We start from the raw sequence: 20,791 nt of genomic DNA, 5'->3' as shown, positions 1-20,791 counted from the left end.
ATGACACTCAGTTGTACGGTGACTGTCCTAAATCAGTGCCTGGATGCAGTAATGGACTGGATGAAGGTGAAGAAGTGGAGACTCAATCCAGACAAGACAGATGTACTGCTGGTAGGTGGTTCCTCTGCCTGGGTGAATGATGTCCAGCCTGTTCTAGATGGGGTTGCACTCCCCCTAAAGGACCAGGTTTACGGTCTCAGGTTGCTCATCGATCCAGCACTGTCACTATAGGCTCAAGTGGCCTCTGTGCTTGGAACACCTTTTATCAGCTTTGGCTGATTTATTATTATTCTTGTTTACACAGTCAGACAGGTGTTATTGACTGGTTTGTTTTATCCAGATATCGAGTCCTTCCCAAGGACCTGGGATGGCTAATTTCAGTCTATTATTCCTGCAGTGTATCTGATAACAGGTACAGCCCAGGTGTTTATGGTTTATATGGTGTTCCCGCCATTGAGTTTGGACTTGAGGATTTTTCTAACTCTCCTGATGTATTCACTTCCAATTTTTCTTTTAACTTCAGTGTGTGCAATGTTATCCGGTGTGAGAATGCCCAAGTATTTATAATGTTCTTTCTCTTCCAGGTTCTTGATGTTGCTTCCATTGGGCAGTTCTATTCCTTCTGTTTTTGTTATTCTCCCTCTGTTCATTATTAATGCAGCACACTTGTCTAGAACATTGCTAAAACTCCAAAATCCAAACTCCATTGCTATATCGCGACTGAATATACAGACAGTGTTTAGCAGTGATTCGATTTCTGACTGGGACTTTCCATACAACTGCAGATCGTCCATGTACAGCAGATGGTTGATTTTACTTGATGTTTTAGATGTTTGGTATCCAAAGCCTATTTTGTTTAGTATTTGTGATAGTGAAGTCATGGCGATTACAAACAACAGAGGGATAGTGAGTCCCTTGGAAAATACCTCTTCTAATGCTAACCTCTCCAAGTGTCTCACCATTGGTTGTTAACCTTAAAACGTATTTGTTTGGCCTGGCTTTCCAGGGTTTTTAAATTCTAACCCGATTTTGGGGCTTTTAGTTACTGGAATTGTTTAATTGCTGTTTTAAAATGTTTTTAAATTGTTGATTGTTATATTGTTTTTAATTTGTTTCAGCTTTTTATTGTTTTAATGGTTTGTTTTAATTGTAAACCGCCCTGAGCCATTTTGGAAGGGCGGTATATTAATCAAATAAATAAATAAATAAATAAAATAAACTGTGCACTCCACATGCTCATTGCTTTTTAAATAAATATCTGAATGTTTTTGCTGATACCATTTGTACATTTTAGTATCCATGTATGAGGCAATGAGTCGAAGGCTTTCTTGTAGTCAATCCATGCAACACTTAGATTTGTTTTTCTTCTCTTGCAATTTTCTAAAATTATTTTGTCAATCAGCAGCTGGCCTTTTGTGCCTCTGGTGTTCGGGCAATTTCCTTTCTGTTCAACTGGAAGCTGTTTGTTAGTTAATAAGTGTTGCATTACTTCATCTGCTATTATTCCAGTTAATAATTTGGACATGGTTGGCAGGCAGGTTATCGGTCTATAATTACTTGGAACTGCACCTTTTGCTGGGTCTTTCATGATGAGATGAGTTTTGCTAGTTGTTAACCATTGTTCAATATCACCACCTTGCAAAATGTGATTGAACTGTTTTGATAGTTGTTTATAAAGGCTTGTTAGGTGTTTAAGCCAAAAGCCATGCAGTTCATCGTCGCCTGGTGCAGTCCAATGTTTAATTTTCTTTGCTCTTTCACTTATTAATTCTGGTGTTATTATTAGATCTTGCATTTGTTGGTTACATTTTTTGACCTTTTATTTTTACCCAGCCTGCTTTTTTAATTATAATTTATTGGATTGTCTCATAATTCTTCCCAGAATTGCGCTGTTTCTTCTTTATTTGGTATTTCTATGGTTCTTGCAGTTTCTCCTTCTATGCTTTGGTAGAAACGTCTCTGATTCGACTGGAATTGGAGATTCTGCCTGTGTTGTGTAGTTCTGGCTTCATATTTGCTAATCTTCTTTGCCACTGCTGTTATTTGCTGCTTTATTATTTCCAGGACTGCTCTAATTTTCCTTGAATCTAGATGATATTTTGGATCAGCTACTGTTTGGTGTTTTCATTCTTCAGCTTCTTGTCTTCCATATCTTTCCGTTTACTAGCATCTGATCTAAGGCTGGCGATTTTAATTTTCTAATCTAACCTTCCATTTAGGTGATGTACTACTTTCTTTTTTAACAGGTCCACTGATCTTATATCCGAGCTCTTGTGTTATTGTTGCTGCAGTGTACATTAGTTGGTTTGTTTCTTGCAAATTATTGGTTGTTATTTCTGCAAGTGCAGCATTTACATCTTTTAATGCCTGAGCAAGTTGTTTTTTAGCAACTGTTTTTAGAGCTGGAAGTCGAACTCTGGTGGTTGTTTGGTTCATGTGCTCAGTTATTTTTTTGCTTTAGTTCTTGTTGCTTTTCTGTTAAACGGCATTCAGGTTTTTGAGATGAAGGCAAAGGGGAGGTTGCCTGGTTTTGATTTTGAAACAGTTCAGCGACAGTGGCATCCTCTATTGCCAACACCTCCCCAACCTGCGCCTGAGCAACTTCTTCAATTGGTGGTAATTCTTCTTCCATATCTTGAGCCTGTGTTGCTCTTTGCAGTTCTTCCAGCTCAACTCCTGTGAATACTTGGTTTCTTATTATGAATCTTCTCTGGTCTGCTAGCCTTTGTTCTGTCATTTCTGTATCTGGATGCTTCTCTTTCCAAATTTGGTACATTCTTTTTAAATAACCTCTTCTAGTTGGACTAGACTTGTAATAGCAAATCATTATTTCCTTGTTGGTGTTTTTCGTATGATTTTTTCCAGTTAAGCGATGTTTCCTCCAGTAACCCTGCAGTCTCCAGCCCTGGTTGCTCAACTGAAGATCTACTTCAGTGGCTACTAGGGGGAGGGGCTTTTCAGTGGTGGCACCCCATTTATGGAATAGCCTCTCCAGGGAGGTTCATGGTACCATCACTTAGTTCTTTTAGCTGCCAGGTAAAGACCTCAGTCAGGCTTTTTTTGTTTTGATTCTTTAAACTGGAAAAAATGTTTTTAGGTTTTGTACTGTATTTTATATTTGGGGGTGTGTGTGCTGTGATTTGATGTGTGTGATGTGTTTTTATTGAATGTTTTAATGTTGTGTTGTAATTCGCCCAGAAAACAAATTGTTATGGGGCGGCTAATAAGATCAGGTGCTCTGTAGCACCCACACTGCAAGAAGTCATAGTGAAGAGGATTTGTGCATGTCACTGGCACGACAGGGCTATTCCATGCGACATCATTGCTGCCACGTTGAAAGGAACTCTTTTTTCCCTTCCCTGATGGTGGCTGTATTGGCAAATTGGGAGCTGGGGAGACACAAATGTGCCCTCAGGGTCTCCTCTCCATGTTGGCCAGCACGCTACCCTCCCTCTATCTTGTTAGAAGCGGCAATGCTTTGAAAGGGCCCCATTTTCTTGTCCTAATGCCATCCAGCAGTGGGTCCTTTTGGAGGAAACAGCTTGCTCCTTTGTGCCTCGCATTGTGTGTGACACAATGCTTCCTGGACCATGGAGGCGGCTGTTCTGCTGACACTGCCTCACCGCTTCCCCCAAGCCCTCCAGTTTTGCTTGCGTTGCCCTACCAGAGTCTGGATCAATTTGCGAGCGCTCTGAGCTACGATTAGCGTGGCAGCCTTTCTTCCACATAATGGTCCTGTTGCTTTTAAGCGGTGGATATCTTCATAATTTGGAGCTCCAAGAAGCCAGGGAAGGCAATGCCTTACCACGAAAGCGGGGGGGGGGGGGACTCTTTATGACCAGCTGGACACCTAATAGATACAAAGCTACCTTCTAGTCTTACCCACCCCTCACTTTCCTGGGCTCTGCTAATCAATGTGTTTGGCACTATAACAGCACCACTAAAATTCCACTTGTTAGCATTAAGCTCAGCATGGCTTTTGTTGAGGGAATCTGAGGCACAATGGAGCCCTTCTGATCTGCTTATGAGCTCGTGTGGCTTGTTTGCCACATAGTGCTCCTGCCCCTTAGCCAGCCCTCCTTGCCAGTGATGCATGACAGTCTCCCCCTGCCTTCTTGGGCAGGCTTCCCTTTGGGCATTTGCCAGGCGATTGGGGTTGGCTTCCCAAGTGAGCCAATGTTTGCTTGCCCCTTGCTGGCTTCTTCTGGTGTGCACTCTCATGTTTGCTCCATTTGGAGGGAAGGACAAATGAGATGCTCACAGAGATGATGATGATTGTATGGCTACAGGATGCCCCCCAAAGGTCTTGATGACTCCATCACCAACCCCATATTGGAATACAGACACCATTCAAAATATCCCAGTATGGTGGTGTCTTGATGATTCATCAAGACCTTTTGGGGTGCTGGTACCTTGGCCCCAAAAGGGCCCAATGGCCCATCCATCTAGATGAAGTGTTTGGGACCATAGCATGGCGTAATGCATGTTTTTTGTGGGTGCTGGGCTCTCCCCCGCCTTTCACACGAGCACCCCTCCGGAGAGTTCCTTAAAACAGTAGAAGCAGGTGTGGGAAACCCAAAGGGGAGAATAAAATATCAGTTTTTCTGATGTCAGAATTATCGAGCAATAGGCTATTTGGTTCCTAAGTGCCAGCATTAGGGAGGAGTTGAAGGCTGAAGGATAGGCCTTGGTACCTAAAGGAACAACCCAACTGCATGGGGTGGGGGGTGGGGAGGCCAGGATGATGAGAAATGACATATTTTGACAAAACAAACTCAATTACTTGGAAAAGGAGAGTCATGGAGCAGGGTTATGTTGGCTTTGGGGGTGAAAGAACACAAAAGGATTTTTAAATGAGTGGACAGACCTGGCCCTGAAAGAGAAATAATAGGCTTATGCCCAGTAATCTCCTCCAGCGCCCGACCCCCTGGGCAGCCTTTTGGTATTCTGATGGCGATTTCCTTGCAGGTCTGTAGCGTGGATGGAGACCAACCACCAGGTCTCATTAGCTAAAAGCAGATGATCTTTGATATAAAAGACATTGTTTGCAGTAAGTTGAGCACTTCTAAAAGAATAAGTAATTTGCTCCTAATTGTGCAATTATTTTATTATGCTAGTAATAGAATCCATGGAATTTTAACCGCGTCTGGTGAGGAATTACTTTAATTTACTAAATGATTTTTGCCTCGCATAATTACTGCCTTGACTTTTCTGCAAACTTGATATTGCTAAAAGTCAAGGCTCCCATCTCTGGTGCCACGAGAAGTAATTGTGCAATTAGTGATAAATGTTGCTTTGACTTGTGGCACGTGGTGGGGGTGGGGGGAGAGGCAGGCTGTAATGCTTAATGTGCGAGTCAAATGTGCCTTTGAGAGAAATCGGGAGCAAACGCCACCTATGAAGCATGGATCTGAGAGATCTTGTCGCTTATCAACAGAAAGGCTTGACAACAGACGAATCGGTTTTTCTGAGGATCCAGTCACAATTCCCAACTCTTGGTTGGAGGTGCTCCATGAGGGATCATGTCTGCTGCCCCGTGCTGTGTTGATCTGAATGTGGCCTGGGCTTCTTTCCTACGGCACTTTCGAGCTTCAGCTATGTGAACTCAACAAATAGGCTCTGGGCACTGTTCTGCTACACCAGCCAGCAGGATGCCTCCCTCCTCTGTCCAGCCTGGCATTAATGGCTCACCTAATGGGCAGCGGCAGCCTCTTTCCTTTCCTTTAGATCTCCCTCTGCATGCAGCAGCCCCAGAGCTCAGCGAGTTCTCTCTTTGGAGTCCACACCAAAAGAGAAGAGTCTCCCGGCACCAGGCTCTCTACTTACGGTGCAGACAGATTGCAGAGCCGACAGCCGCAACCATCCAATTTGCAGAGGGGACCTGGGGATAATGGCTGGTTCGGCTCTACCCCGGAGAGGTCAGGCTGCTAAGAGCCAGGAGCACCAGAGTGCCAAGCTGGCAGCAAGGAGGATTCTTCGTGTGAGATTCACAGAGGGAATCTTTGTGAGGCAAAAAAGAAACAGAAAATAATGGTGGAGCCTGCTTTAAGAACATAAGAACAGCCCTGCTGGATCAGGCCCAAGAAAGGCCATCTAGTCCAGCATCCTATTTCATATAGTGGCCCACCAGATGCCACTTTCTTCCATCCTTTGCAAGGCACCTCAATTTTTTATTTATTTTTGCTTCCTCTCTGTCTTCTCCTTTTCTCCTTCCTTCCTTCCATCAATGTGGGTTGCACCTGCTGCTTGCGCAGAAGGAGACAAAACTTAGAATACACCTTGCTGTGCAGCATGCATTCATCATGGTTTCAGGCCTTAAGCACTGCCTCCCAGGATAAAATTCGGTGCTTGCCTTGTGTGGCTGTAGGAATGCAAGCCACATGCCTGTATATTTCTTGTGTAAATAGCAGGTGCAGGACCCCAGTCCAGACTGGGACCATGGTAGAGGGTAGGATCCTCTGACCCCCCTGGCATGGTCCCTCTCTACATTATCCCCACCACCACCACATGCATGCTATTTACTCCAGATAAGGTGGGCATACCAGAGCTAATGTCATGACTGCTAGACTGGCCCTTAATTCTTTACATGATGCAAGTTTTGGAATGCAGCAGGATAGATTTCAGGCATCTGATGGAGAGCAGGCGGTTGCCCATGGCATGTTTTCTGTGAATGTGCATTGGGTGGCTGGGGGAGGCCTCCTTCTCTCACCCCAAAGGGACCAGAATTGTACTTAGAAAGGGTGGAAATGACCTACTCCTCCGTGCATGATCCTAAGAGTGTGGACTAAAGAGTGGAGAAGTAGTAGTGACGGAGAAGGCAGCGAGGGCATTGATCTTTCTTCTGCATCATTCAACCAACCAAAATACCACGGCATGATCTTATCAATGCTTTGTACTCCCTTCACGGGAGCAAATAGCTCCGTGCAGGGGCGTTGTGCTTGCAAAAGAAGGAAATGGTTGTTTCTTTTCCCTTAATATGGAAGCAATTGGTTAAAAGCCTGTGAAGTGAATAAAATGGGGATTTGGATGAGCCTGATGCTCCCTAGAGGCCTGCATTTGTCTCCTTGCTTGTTGCCAGGAGGTTCTCTTCAATGCTAAGCCCACCTTTTGTCGGGGGATGCCTAGAAGGATCTGTCTCTGTCAGCGCAGTTACTTCTTTGCAATGTTTTCCTTTCCTCCTTGGCGTGTCACTAACAGTTAGCGTTACTTTGCTCACGAAGTTAAAATCGGCTCTTGCCAATGAAACGTTATGGTAGTGCTTTGAGTAACTTCAGCCCCAAAGGGACCAGAATTAAGGTGCTTCTTCTACCCCTTGCCTTTCTTTTGACTGGAAGGGGATATTTTGTCTCAGGGTTGCTCTACAATGCCGCTTTCTTCCCTCGCCCCACAACCATCCTTATGGACTTCCATAGACAAAACCAAAAATTAATATTGATGGTTTGTTCCTGTTCAGGCCTGGAAAGTTCCAGACCCTCTGCCACACTTTTGCTTGTCTTGGACATTGTTGGGTTGATGGTGGTTTTTATCTTGCCTTCCCTCCACCTCCTCTTACTAGCTCTGTGTCTCTCCTCACTATTGAGGCAGGAAGGTGAGCTTCTGCAGCAAGGAAGAGATGGTTGGTCACCACTGGAGCAGGGGGTGAGGCCTGGATCCTGTGCATGAGAGACAGGGGCCAAGTGGCACAAGCATGGGGCTCTTGAGACTGCAGGGCCAGAGCTGAGCAATTCAATGCAGCACATCAGACCAGACTCTGTAAGTGTGCTCCTTCCAATTTACTAACGGTTGGCAAAAGAATTATTTCTCCCACACACCTTATTCTCTCCTAATCTGCTTCTAATGCAGAGTCCTTTTTCTCAAGCTTGGATCTCAGCAAAAAGTGAGGAGGGAAATGGTTCTGATCTCGCAAGGCAGCATTTTGGTTAAAATATTACCTTCTGAATAAAAGAGTAGTAAATAGTTTAATCTTAAATCTGAAGGGGATAAAGAGCCCCTCGTTGCTGTAAAGAAGCAAAGGGAAGTATCCTGGGTTAAAAAAAAAACAAAACCCTCTAGCAATCTGTATTTTGAACCAAATTAACTCAAAACAAATTTCCTTAGGTGGAGATGCCTGCTTTGGGATATCCCACCCCCACTTTGGATAGGAGTCTGTCTAGTGCTTTTCCAAATGTTTTTGGCTGTCTCCTTTGTACTGCCTCCTTTTTATTTTGAAAAGAATTGCTCAGATGCTATCAAGCTATTTACATAGGAGATGTTCTGTTAAAAATTGCATGGTTTATGATTATCCTTTGCATGCTATAACTATATGGATTACATCACACTGTATTTTACACACATTGTAATCAGACCCATATGAACCTCACCATGTATTTACTTTTTCTGGTGGGCCGAGTTGGCGAGGGAGGCCTGATCCTGGATCCCGCCTATCAGTGAGGTCAGGTGGGAGGAGATTCCCAGTTGGATCCTCTCTGTTCTTCCACCTTCGCTCCCTAAGGAGGCCTTCCTAACTCCTTTCTTTAAGGTTAGTGGGTTGTTCGTTTGTTTTTTAAACTACATGGACAGATGTACGTGAACATTGTTTTGTGGAACTCTGCTGAATCTGCTCTTCCTGGCCAGCTCCGGTCATCACTGACCCCTATAGCCATTAATCCCTGTAAAAAACCCTCTGTATGCAGTGTGGATGATGGTGTGTGATAAACAGCACAACTATTTCTGGCATCCAGCCCTGAGGTTGTGCTCCAGAATAGCTGTTGTTTGGGTTTCATTAAAGTGTAATTACAGCCTCCTCTTCAGGGACAAGCCATTACCCAGGAAGAAAAGGGCTTTGTGGACCTGACCATGAAAAGACTAGAGAGTAACCAGGGAAAGTCCCAAGCCAAGACCATCACATCTTGCTGGAGGGGTCGCGGGGCTATGATCTGAACCAAGGGGTCATCTTTCCTAGGAAGTTCCGAGCACCTTGCCTCAAGAGCAACAGAGCCAGTCCCAATGGGTTTGTCTTTGGGCAAAGGATGTGATTGCAGATTCGGAGGCAGAGACAAATGTTTGCCATCAAAGGAGGCTTTCTTGTTTAGAGTTGAGGGAAATTGAGGAGGACAGGAGAAGGGCATCGGAAGTAATGAGCATTATTAGTGAGGAGAATGTAAGCCAGCCCTGTTGTTTACCATTTGACATGACAGAGCAACAAAAGAAGGGGGGGAAGGGAATTTGTGAAGAAAACCAGCAGAAGAGCCCTTTTGGAGGACAGACTGGCCTATCCCGTGACTCACGGTGGATGTCAGCAATATCTTGCCCAGGCTCAAAGCTGACTCAGATGAACAACCATGTATGCTAATGACTATAACTGCCCTGTAAGGGAAAGACTTGGGACAAAACTGCCTGGAGCCTGCTATCCCTGAACCAGGAATGCCACACGCTTACACGTTACCTCCAGCACTCACTGGGGAAATGCCTGTAAACTGGCGTTTCCAAGGATTTATTGTTGCTTATTGCATGCCTATTGCTCCGGAGTTTATTGCACATTGGAGAACAAGGAAAGCCCTGCACCCCATATTTCCTCAAAGCTCCAGCCGATTCTGCCCAGGCAAATCTTGCTGGCACTGGAGCAAACTGGACTCAGGGAGCCTGGAAGTGAGCAAAGGGGAAAGCGAATGGAAGCTGCCGGCAGTCAAAGGAATATTTGATCACAGCAGGCTGCTGCTGCTGCTGCTGCTGCTCTCCACTCCCTCCCTCCTCTCTGTGCTCATCGGCTCCCCAGAGTCCCCTGGGGATGCCTCCTTCCCAGATGCAGGCACTGCCACTCGCCTCTCATCATCTCTGCTCAGACAACTGCCTTGGCAGGAGCTGCTCAACATGGCAGCCAACAAGAATAGCAATGAGCTGCCTAAGATGGCCACTGAGCCAGGCCTCGTCTCCCCATCAGCCTGCGCCTCGCCCCACCTCGCCACCCTCCTCCAGTCTCTGCCGCACCCTCTCTTTGCTCTGCTTCTCCACTTGCACCTGCTTCTGTCTTTACAAAGCTTCCACTTTTCGCCCTTCGGTGCATTTTCATGGCCAGAGCCTTGTGTCAAGCTGCCCTTCATGATGGTGGCAAAGTGGCAGCTGGTGCCGAAAGTGGCAGCTCTTTGGCCTCCCTTGTTGCGGGGAGACGCCTGTGGCATGGGGCACCTGTGCCCTGTTAGCTAAAGAGAGGCCCTGCAGTTTTTCAGGCACCTTGGAGGGTGGCCTGGTTGCCCCTTAAGCCTTTAAAGACTTCCGGCCCAGCATCCCGCAGAGACACTTTCCACCACCTGTGAGGTGCCCTCTTTGGTATCTCCCATGCAGACCAGTCAGGACTCGACAGAATAATTTCACCCGGTAGCGGCCGGCCCTAACAAGCCAGGGGGTGCCAAAGGCAGCAGCTTGGGTTGCTCCAGTCTCTCCTGCCCTGCCTGCAGGCTGGCCATTCATCCGGGGAGCAAAAGAGAATGAAGCCAAACCTATCCAGAGAGGGGAAATGAAAATTAAATCTTCGCACTCGTCTGACAAGTGCCGATTCCCGCTGCCTCAGCCGCCGGGGTGCCTTAGCAAACAGTTCCACAATAATAGGGAGGGCAATGAAGAGCCAGCCGGGGGAATGGCTGCAGACACTCCATTCTTTGCTTTTTCAACAGAGCCGTCTTCCTTACGTTTTCATTACCAAGGTGGGCTGTTCTTCCTCCTGGGGCCACGTTGGCTGGGGAAGTTACTTGCTCACACTGTAAGGTTTGGCGGTCTTGTTGTTAGATGGCAGTGCAGAAGGAAATAGGTTTCATTCCAGCCCATTCCGGTCATTTCTCTGCGCTTTGGAGTTAGGTGGTTGCTACTGCTGCACTGGGCGGAGTCAGTGGTCTTGTGGGAGCGAGCACAAATGGCCCCTGTGGCTAAGCAGGGTCTGCCCAGGAATAGGAGACTACAGGGGTGTGTGCATTGTAAGCCGTTCCACTGGAGGATGGGGCCACAGCTCAGTGGCTGAGCATCTGCTGTGCATGGTGAAGGTCCCGGCTTCAGTCTCTGGCTGCATCTTCTGGCAGGCTGAGAGAGACTCCTGCTGCCTGTAACCTGGGAGTGCCACTGCCGGTCAGTGCAGGACAATACAGAGCTAGCTGGACCAAGCGTTGGGCTCAGCTTAAGGCAGCTTCCTATGTTCCTGTGCTGTTGCTGGTTTTGGTTGCCTTGAATCTCTGACAGCTGATGGCAGCAGATTTCTTTTTTTGGTGGAGGAAGTCCAGGTAATGTTTCCCTGGAACGACCCTCACCCTGACGTCTGCATGTCCGTTATACACATTTTGCAGCCCTGAGTGAATAGTGACTGCATGTTTTGCTCCATAACTCCACTTCTACAAGGGCTAGAGCTTAGCTTTTTCCCCTTTTTCTTTTTAATGAAAGCTGAAATCCAGGTGAATCTCGGTGGGCTAAGCAATCTGGGTGAGATGCTTAAAATCTAGGTGAAACCTGGAATTCCGGGGGGCATGGCAACTCGATGGGGGTGTCCATCTTGTGCTGCTCGGCCCTCCTTTGATTCCTTGTGCCTCGTCTTGGGATGAGCATCTGAGGCCAGTTGGCCTCCGAGCCAAGCCTACGTGCAGCATCAAAGGCCTCCTCTCCAACTTCTAAGCCATCTGTTCCATTCTGCTGAGCTTCTGCTCCCTTCTACTCCGAGGTCTAAAGCTTTCCTTCTGCTAGCTCTTTATTCATTTGAAATGATTCCTACAATATTTAATCTGTATCAGAAACTATGTAAGCCTTGTATTTATTTTATGGGTCAGTTATTTGTCCTTTCTCCCCCCCCCCTTTTCATTTAGCTGGAGTTGGCTAGAAGGGAGGGGGTAGATCTGCTTGTTTCTGCCCATCAACATTTGTCCAAATGACAGCCAAACAAATCAGCAGCACTCGAAGGGCTAATAGCAGGAAGCCAAGTCTGGCAGGGACTAAATGGCTGTGTGGAAGGGACCACGGCACATTTCCATCCTGTATCTGAGGAGGACAAGAAGATTGCAATCCATTGTTGGGGTCAGGGTAGAGTGCTTCTCTATTTGCATAATTTTGCCTGTCAGGGAGAGACAGGAGGCAGATTCTTCTGAGAGAGGGAGGCTGGGAACCAGGGGGAGAGCAGAGGGATACAGACAGACAGACAGGAAGACACCTGGAGCACTATACCCCTACTAGATCCTGGAGGGGGCTGAGTAAAACCTGGGGCCATGATTCAGGAGTGGCAGGAACTGAGAAGCAAGCAGCAGGCCTGCAGGACCGAGAGATGCTACTCCGTTAGAAGAAGCTGGAGCCAAATTGCCCTATTGAAGATGGAGCCGGCTGAGGGGCTTCCCAAGTTCTGCTCCTCCAGATCTCACAGAGTTTTAGAAGAGGCGGAGTCCTTTCTGGAAGCATCACTGGCTGGCTTCGGGGTGCTGGACCTCAGGAAGCCAAGACAGAGCCGAGGTCGATTGACCTGCAAGATGGCTCACCACCAGGGACCCCAGCAGCCAGCTCAAGAAGTTGTGGGTTTGAGTCCCAGCTATTTCCAACAGAAATGCACCTTCTGTTCCCCCCCCCATGGGGGACTAAGGGGAGTGAGGGTCTGGGGGAGGTGGTCTGTTGACAGAGCAAAGGGTTCAGTCTTCTTTCTCAGTGGGCCCCAGACGGGCTTTGGGGCAGTTGGATGTCAAGCCAGTGCTTCCAGGTCTGCCCACATGTTGATGTTCCAGCGACACAAATGGAAGGGCGCTTGATGCCAGAGCACAGAGGCTGGCCTGGAGCACATAGCGGGCTCTGGACTGGGGCAGCACCATACCTAACGCTGCACATGAGCCTGCAGTATTAGCAAAATCTGCTGCTGCTTTTCTAAAAGACGGTGGTGGTGTTCTTTTTAAATGTTTTGCTTCTTAAAAACTTCCTCAGCTTTGCCCCCCTGGGAGTGTGGCAAAGGTGGATTTCTGGGAGGCAGTACTGCCGAGAGAGGTAATGAATATTTCATGCCTTTCAATGTAATCGCATCCTTGGAAGAGCAAGGGGGTTTCTCTGTGTGTCTTTCCAGAGTCGGGAAAATCAGTCAAAACATTTATCAGAAATCTGTATAAACGGGCTAAGCGCTGCCGAGAGCTAATCTGTGCAGAGCTAATAAGACTGAACAAAGTCACCACGGACTTGCCAGGGGCGGTTCTGATAAGGATTTGTCATAGGAATTGCAGGTGAGATCTGAACCGCCAGAGGGGCGCCGGATGCAAACGCCTCGGTTTTAAACTCGCCAGACCTTGAGCAGCCCTGCTGAGGGCCAGAAAGGAGAGAGCCAGGAGGCCACGGTCAGCCCGGGCCCCTGGCTGTGGGTCAGGATGGGGTGCTGAGCAAAGGTCAATCTCTGAGTCACGCCTGAAGAGCGGTACAATTGCAGAGAAGTGTGCTATTTTTACATGAGCGTGTGGGGGTGTGTGGCTGTGTGTGTAAGAAGCAGCAACAGTCTGGTGAAAAGATGCCAGCTAGGGGCAGAACAGAAGGGAAATGCAGTGTCAATACAGAGGCTGCTGAAGGCATTGCTGTGTACTAACTCAGTGGCACAGCACATGCGGAAGGATCCTGGTCTGGTCCCCAGCGTCTCCAGCTAAAGCAGACTTTTGCTTGAGTCTCTGTTGGGCAATGCAGACAATATTGTGCTGCTAGATTGTCACATTGCCACCCATCCTGAGTAGATTCCCTATTTTATAGAAGAGCCTGGGGAGCTGTCCAACAAGAAGGCAAAAGCAGCAGGAGCAGGGTCTATGCAAGGGGAGCTGTCCAGCAAGGAGTTGGGCAGGAGCAGATGTTGCACCAGCAACTGAGCATTTTTGCATTTGGCCTGATCTAGAGATTGTGTCATAGGAACATGGAGAGCTGCCTTCTACTGAGTCAGGTCTTTGGTTCATCTTGGTCAGTGTTGTCTACACAGACTGGCAGTGGCTTCTCCAAGGTTGCAGGCAGGAGTGTCTCCCAGCCCTGTCTTGGAGATTTTGCCAGGGAGGGAACCTGGAATCTTCTGCATGCAAGCACCGTCCCAGAGCGGCCTCATCCCTTAAGGGGAATATCTTACAGAGCTCACACATGTAGTCTCCCATTCAAATGCAAACCAGAGTGGACCCTGCTTAGCAAAAGGGACAATTCATGCTTAGTTGCTAGCGCAAGATGAGCTCTCCCCTCATGTCATTTCTTGCTCCCTCTTCTGGAGGTGCATCTCCTTGGGGAGTGGAGGCGTGGTGCCTCTAGGGGTCCTTGTGCCTTCTCCTCTGAGCTGCCGATTGCTCCACTTGCCATTCTGCTCCTGCAGCACTTAGAGGAGAGTTCAGAGATAGGGTATGTGTCTGGTTTGGGGAGCCACCGCCTCCCTCGGATTGCAGGGGTGGGGAGATCTTCTGGGCTATTCCTCAGGAAATGTCAATCCCCTTTTGTCCCAGCCTGTGCTTGGGTCAGTGGTGAGTCATCCTCAGAGATCTCGTCCATTTCTGAGTTTGAGCACATAAATGTTACGTGGCCCTTCCCTTGTGGACACCTGATCACGGCTCTGACAAGCTGTCTTGCCCAGCTAGGCGTGTGCTGTTTCCTGGATGTGTCTTCTGGCTTCAGCCGTCCATCCCGTGTGTGTGCTTGCTGGGGATTCACACATCTCCTCTCCCAGCTGTGCTGTGAGTACACCAACCACCAGGCCTTGCCTGGCAGTGGGGTGGAGGCACAGTCAGGAGGGGCTGGGCCCCTGTTAAGGCATAGGCTGGACCTGGCCCCGGTCCACAGGCATTCAGCCCTGTTGTAGATCAGCCTACAGGTGATGGATGCTGATGGCTCTTGAGGAGTTACAGCAGATCCGCCTTTACTGCATGTGGTGTGAGCTAAGCCATGTGGAGTGACGGAAAGAGCCACTTTGTTCTAGGTAGTTATTTTGGCTTCACAGTAAATGAAACTTAAGCTCCCCAGCCTGTGTCTTTACAGCAAAGTTTGTTGTAAGCCTGATGTATTTTTATTCTCTCTCTCAAATGCAGCCACATTTCCATCCCTCTCCGGAAATGCCTCTTGGCCAATTCCCTACTTGCCCAGGCAAAGTTAGTGGGGTGGAAGGGAAGGCAGTTGAGGGGCTGGGCCCCGGCACCAGTGGACCAGGGATCTTGTTCCAGCAAAGGCCAAGTAGAGAGCAGAGGAGGACGCCAGAGTGCCAGAGGCGTCCCCAACACACACACGCCCACAACTCTGCCCGATCCTCCCCTGATTTCACCGGAGTATATGAAGCTGCTTTAGATGGCGGGAGACCCCTGGTCCTTCTAACCCAGCCTCTCAAATCTGGCAGCTGCTCTCCAAGACCTCAGGTAGACAAGGGCATTTCCCAGCCCTGCTGCTCTCTAGCATCGAACCATGTTTAACTGCAGATGCTAGGAAGCTGTTCTCTGATAGAGAGATGATGGACCCCCTGGGAAAGGACCTTCTCTGGGAAATGCTCAGAATATGCCCCTTGTCCAGCAGGCAGAGCCACCTAATGGGGCAGTGGGGAAGCAACCTGCCTAGAGAGCAGGAGGCTGTTGGTTCAAATCCCCGCTGGTGTGTTTCCCAGAATATGGGAAACTCCTATATCAGGTAGCAGCAATATAGGAAGGTGCTGAAAGGCATCATCATCTTGCACGGCGCGGGAGATGGCAATGGTCAACCCCTCCTGTATTCTACCAAGAAAACCACATGGCTCTGTGGGTGCCAGGAGTCGACACCAACTCGACGGCACCACCTTTCCTTTTCTTAGCAGGCATCTATGCTGCACCATCACAGCGTCTTGCACCTTTGCAGTGTCCTTGTCTGTGTCCAGAAGTGGGAGTGTGGCCCCGACATTATTACGGCCACACGGTGTATTGCCCTTGACCCCCTGCTCCCCTCTGCAGTTGCCCTTCTCATGGGCAATGTTGACTCCTGGCCCTTTTACCTGGAGCTTCTCATTCTGTGCTGGGAGCTCACTTTGCCCTTTCCTTGCAAGCAAGATTACCCCCAATCATCCACTTTGGGGGAATCTCCCTGAGACTTTATATTCTAACTCAAAATGTAAATAGCCTAATTGGCATCCTATTAGTACTCACTAAAAGGCCCATTGTTCTGGAGGAGAAATCTCCTGATCCCCTATCAATTAATCTTTTGCTTCAGGAGGCTGATGCCTACGTAGCGATGGCATGATTGGTGGACCAGACAGTGGTGGCGCACAAGAGGCATGAATGAAGCAACGGCCGGGAGGAGACTCTGACTGATTAGCGCGGGAGAGTCTGGTGAGATTAGGTGGCCGGGCCTCAAGCAGCCCCCCCCTCCCTCCCCCCATTCACAACTCTTTCCTTTACTGTTTGGTCAAAAACCTAGGGCTGTTTTTGAAACAAGGCAATACTTTGTTGTGGGAAATGTTTCCAAGTAGGCAGCAGCAGTGCAGAAGCGGCACATCATGTCTGAGGCCATCTCAGACGTGTGTTTCAGTTTGCTTAATGCACCTGTGCTGGGAATCTGCGGCTGACCTTTCAAGAGCAAGAAGAAGAAGAAGAAGAAGAGCTCTGCCAGATGTGATGCCAGTAGATTTGTGGCTGGATACCTGAACATACTAGAGTACAAAATGGATATCTGCATATTTTCCCCCATGGCTCAAAGAGCAGCTTTGGAAGGGAGCAATTCAGAATGGGGGAAAACAGTTCAGGGAAAGGGTTAACAGTCAACACCATGGATCGAATCCAATTGCTCCTCTGGCAGATCTCAAATTACCATTTGAAATCTGATCATAGATCTCCTGACTTCACATCCAAGATCACAACCAGTTCAGGTTTCTTGCCCCAATCTTCATTGTTTTGCAGTAATATTTTGTGCTGCATCATTTTACACCTCATTTGCCCTTTTTGTTCACTGTCCTTGAATAATTTGGTGTCTTTCACAAACCTGGTTACTGCACTACTCACCTCTGATCTCTAGATCATTTCATCAAGGAGGCAAAGAGCAATAGCTCCAGTAAAGAGCAAGGGACCCTACTGCTTACTTTGCTCATTCCAAGAACTATACATTTGCTCCTTCCCCATTAACTAGTCTTTGATCCATAAGATAACCCCTTCTCTAATCCCCTGGCTAAGTTTATACCTTTGGTGAGGAACTCATCATAACCTTTTCCAAACTCCAGACCTGCTTCACACAATCATTCAAATCTAGGTTTGATGTGGGTTACCAACATTAGTATGATTGGGTTAACCCATGCCAGAGTGGTTTAATGGCCCAAGATCAATCTGAGATTTCTGTCTAGGCATGGATTCACACATCAACATCAACCCGATCACTCCATCCACATGTTTGTTGACTTGACACTCTCAAATAACTCTAAAAGGTCAGTGAAGCAAGACTGGCCTTTGGAGAAGCCATGCTGGTTCTCCTTCACCAAGACTACTACTTCCACAAGCTTGATAATTTTATCCTTAATTACCTAGAACAGATGTTGGGTTAAGGGGCCTGCAATTTCCTGGATCCCTTTTAACATATCAGTGTTACATCAGCTACTTTCCAGTCTTCTGTTATGGAGGCTGATCTGAGGGACGAGTCCCATATTTCTATCAGAAGATCCATGGTTTCACACTGGAGTTCTTTTGGATGAGTGCCATCTAGCCCTAGTGACTTGTTAATTTGTAATTTGTCAATTAGCTCAGACATTTCATCTTCCGTCACTTCTCTTTGGCATAGCTCCTCAGAAACAATGGCTCAGATGTGGCTCTCTCCCCCTCAGCTTCTACAGTGAAGGCCGATGCAAAGAATCCATTGAGCTTCCAGATCCACCCGCCTTCTCTGGGTGCCCCAAAGCCGGGGCCGAGGCCAATGAAGTGCATTTCATTTTGTGACTAAATGAATTTTGCTCCTACCGTACCTGCTGGAGTGTTGTCTGGAGATACGGCATGGAGACAACATTTAAAACCTCATTTAAGCTAACACAAAGAGAGGACTCTAGGGTGGAAGGAGAATTAATTAATCTCACTCCGATGCAGATACTTTTAATTAAATGTAAGTGTATGTTCTTTTTTAAAGTATCTTTAAAAAAACCAAGAACCTATGCCTTTTGTGTAACTTTGCTGAGCAGTGAGATGCAGAGTTAGTGAAAGTATTGGTGTGTGTGTGTGGGGGGGGGGATGAAAATCCATTAATGCAAGAGGGAAATATTTCAAAATAGCACAAATTGGTTTTATGAGCCCCCCCCCCCAATTAGTTTTAAGGTAGTACCATCGGAGCTTTACAAGAACATAAGAACAGCCCTGCTGGATCAGGCCCAAGGAGCCCTATCTAGTCCAGAACCTTGTTTCACACAGTGGCCCACCACCAAATGCCTCTGGGAAGCCCCCAGGCAAGAGCTGAGGGCAAGCCCTCTCTCCTGCTGTTGCAATTGGGATTCAGAGGCATTCCGTCTCTGAGGCTGGAGATGGCCTATAGCCCTACGACTAGTAGCCATTGATAGACTTGTCCTCCATGAAGCCCTTCTTAAAGCCACCCAGGCTGGTGGCTGTCATTGCGTTTTGTGACAGAGAATTCCATAGGTTAATTATGCGTTGTGTGAAAAACTATTTCCTTGATTCAGTCCTATTTTCTTGGCAATCAGTTCCATGGGATGACCCCATGTGTTATGTGAGAGGGAGAAAAAATGATCTCTCCCCACACAATGCATAATTGTATAGACCTCTATCATGTCTCCCCTCAGTCATCTATTTGTTTAGACTAAAACGTTCCCAGTGTTATCGCAGCCACCAGGACAGACCCTGCTTAGTAGGGATGTGCACGAACCGGTCTGGAGGCCATTCTAGAGGCCTCCAAACCGGTTCAAAGATGGTGCTGGCTCGAAGGTTCGATGGGTGCGTGTGCAGGTGCTACTTTTGGCCAAGAACGGGGAAGGGGTGGCAGGAAGGTACGATGCTGCCCCATGGCATTCACTAAAAACGGAGTGCCAGCACGGGGAAGTGGCAGGAGGGGAAAGTGCACCCTCCCCCAACCTTAAAGAACCACACCCCCTGGCATCGAACTGCACTTTCTCGGTTCCGTACACACGACTACTGCTTAGTAATGGGGACGATTTGTGCTTGCTACCACAAGACCAGCTTTCCTCCCCAGCAACATCTGGGGACCCCAAGGCCCAGACCAGTCGAGAAGGATTGGAGCTTGGTGGTGGAGAATGCCTTGTGTGTGCTCAAGAAGTGCAGCTCCAGATGATTTGGGATAAAACCTCTTCCTGAGACTTCTGAGAGCCCCTGCCTAGATGGACCAGCAGTCAGGGCAAGGGATCCGAGAGGCACAGAACCCAGATGTTGCACCGGAAGCAAGCATCTTTGTGCTCTTCCTTGCATTTGCGGCAGGCACCGCTCTAGCAAGCACACAGCATCCCTTGCCATGATGGGAGGAGGAACATGTCGCATCATTGGAAGAGCCTCTGAGTTCCACACCCTCCCCTGGAGATCTCACACTTTCAGCATCGATTTCTTCTGTGTGTTGCTGTCTCTGCTTCCTTCTCGAAGAAGTGGCTCCCATAATTTGAGCTGTGAAAATGCAGTCGGCAGATCGAAGCTGCTGCTGTTGCTGCTGGTGCCTACTCCCCCACACACGGCTGACAGCCCTTTCCTGATAGTAAATGGGTTTTGCAAACTAACTTTGGGCAAGTAGCTCAGGCAGGGCACCAGAGAGAGAGAAGAAAGGCGGACAGGGAGGTGAGGAACACAAGAACATAAGACCAGCCCTGCTGGGTCAGGCCCAAGGCCCATCTAGTCCAGCATCCTGTTTCACACAGTGGCCCACCAGATGCCTCTGGAAGCCACAGGCAGGCGTTAAGGGCGAGCACTCTCTCCTGCCATTACTCCCCTGCAAATGGTACTCAGATGCATCCTGCCTTTGAGGCTGGAGGTGGCCCACAGCCCTCTGACTGGTAGCCATTGATAGACCTCTCCTCCATGAAGTCATCCAAACTTCTTTTAAAGCCATCCAGGCTGTTGGCTGTCACCACATCCTGTGGCAGAGAGTTCCACAAGTGGGTCATGCGCTGTGTGAAAAAGTACTTCCATTTGTTGGTCCTAGATGTCCTGACAATCAATTTCATGGAGTGACCCCTGGTTCTAGTGTTGTGTGAGAGGGAAAAGAATTTCTCTCTCTCCACTTTCTCCACACCAGGCATGATATTATAGACCTCTCTCATGTCTCCCCGCAGTTGTCTGTTTTCTAAACTAAATAGCTCCAGGTGTTGTAGCCTTGCCTCATAAGGAAGGTGCTCTAGGCCCCTGATCATCTTGGTTGCCCTCTTCTGCACCTTTCCCAGTTCTACAATGTCCTTTTTTAGATGCGGTGACCAGAATTGTTCACAGTACAATTCCAGAAGAGCCCTTCCTTTGCAGCAGCCTGCACCTCTAGCCAGAAGCTGGGGTGAGACGGGTGTGCACGTCGAAGCGCCCACACCTCTGGAGGATCTGTCCTCCCTCCTCCCCTAACCCTTTCCCATGCTTTCAGCAGGAGACGTGGCCTCACACTGTCCCTGTGCCGGTTCAGTGAAGATAAGAAATTGCCAGCCCTGGCCTCATACAAGCCGTGGCCTATTTCTCCATTTGGGTGTTCGTGTTGTATTGTTGTACATCCTCACCCGCCCCCACTTTCCCAAGCAGCCAATGGGCGCAGTGGTAGCACTGCTCAGACATGCTTTCCTTTGGATCCAGGGAGGGAGAGATCCTGGAGCCGGAGGGCATTTTTGCAATATTTGGTTTACTGGCCATACCAGTAGAGCACAAAGAGTGACAAGCGGGCAGAC

At 48.2% G+C, this 20,791-nt stretch overlaps 1 pseudogene; it reads left to right on the top strand.

The window, feature by feature from the left end:
- LOC128333837 (NXPE family member 1-like) overlaps positions 1–20,791 on the top strand; it is a 189,953-nt pseudogene continuing 169,162 nt past the window's right edge.

The sequence above is a fragment of the Hemicordylus capensis genome, chromosome 8, assembly GCF_027244095.1.
Source record: "Hemicordylus capensis ecotype Gifberg chromosome 8, rHemCap1.1.pri, whole genome shotgun sequence".
Taxonomy (NCBI): Eukaryota; Metazoa; Chordata; class Lepidosauria; order Squamata; family Cordylidae; genus Hemicordylus; species Hemicordylus capensis.
Note: the sequence above shows the minus strand (reverse complement) of the source record. Positions and strands in the feature narration are given on the sequence as shown.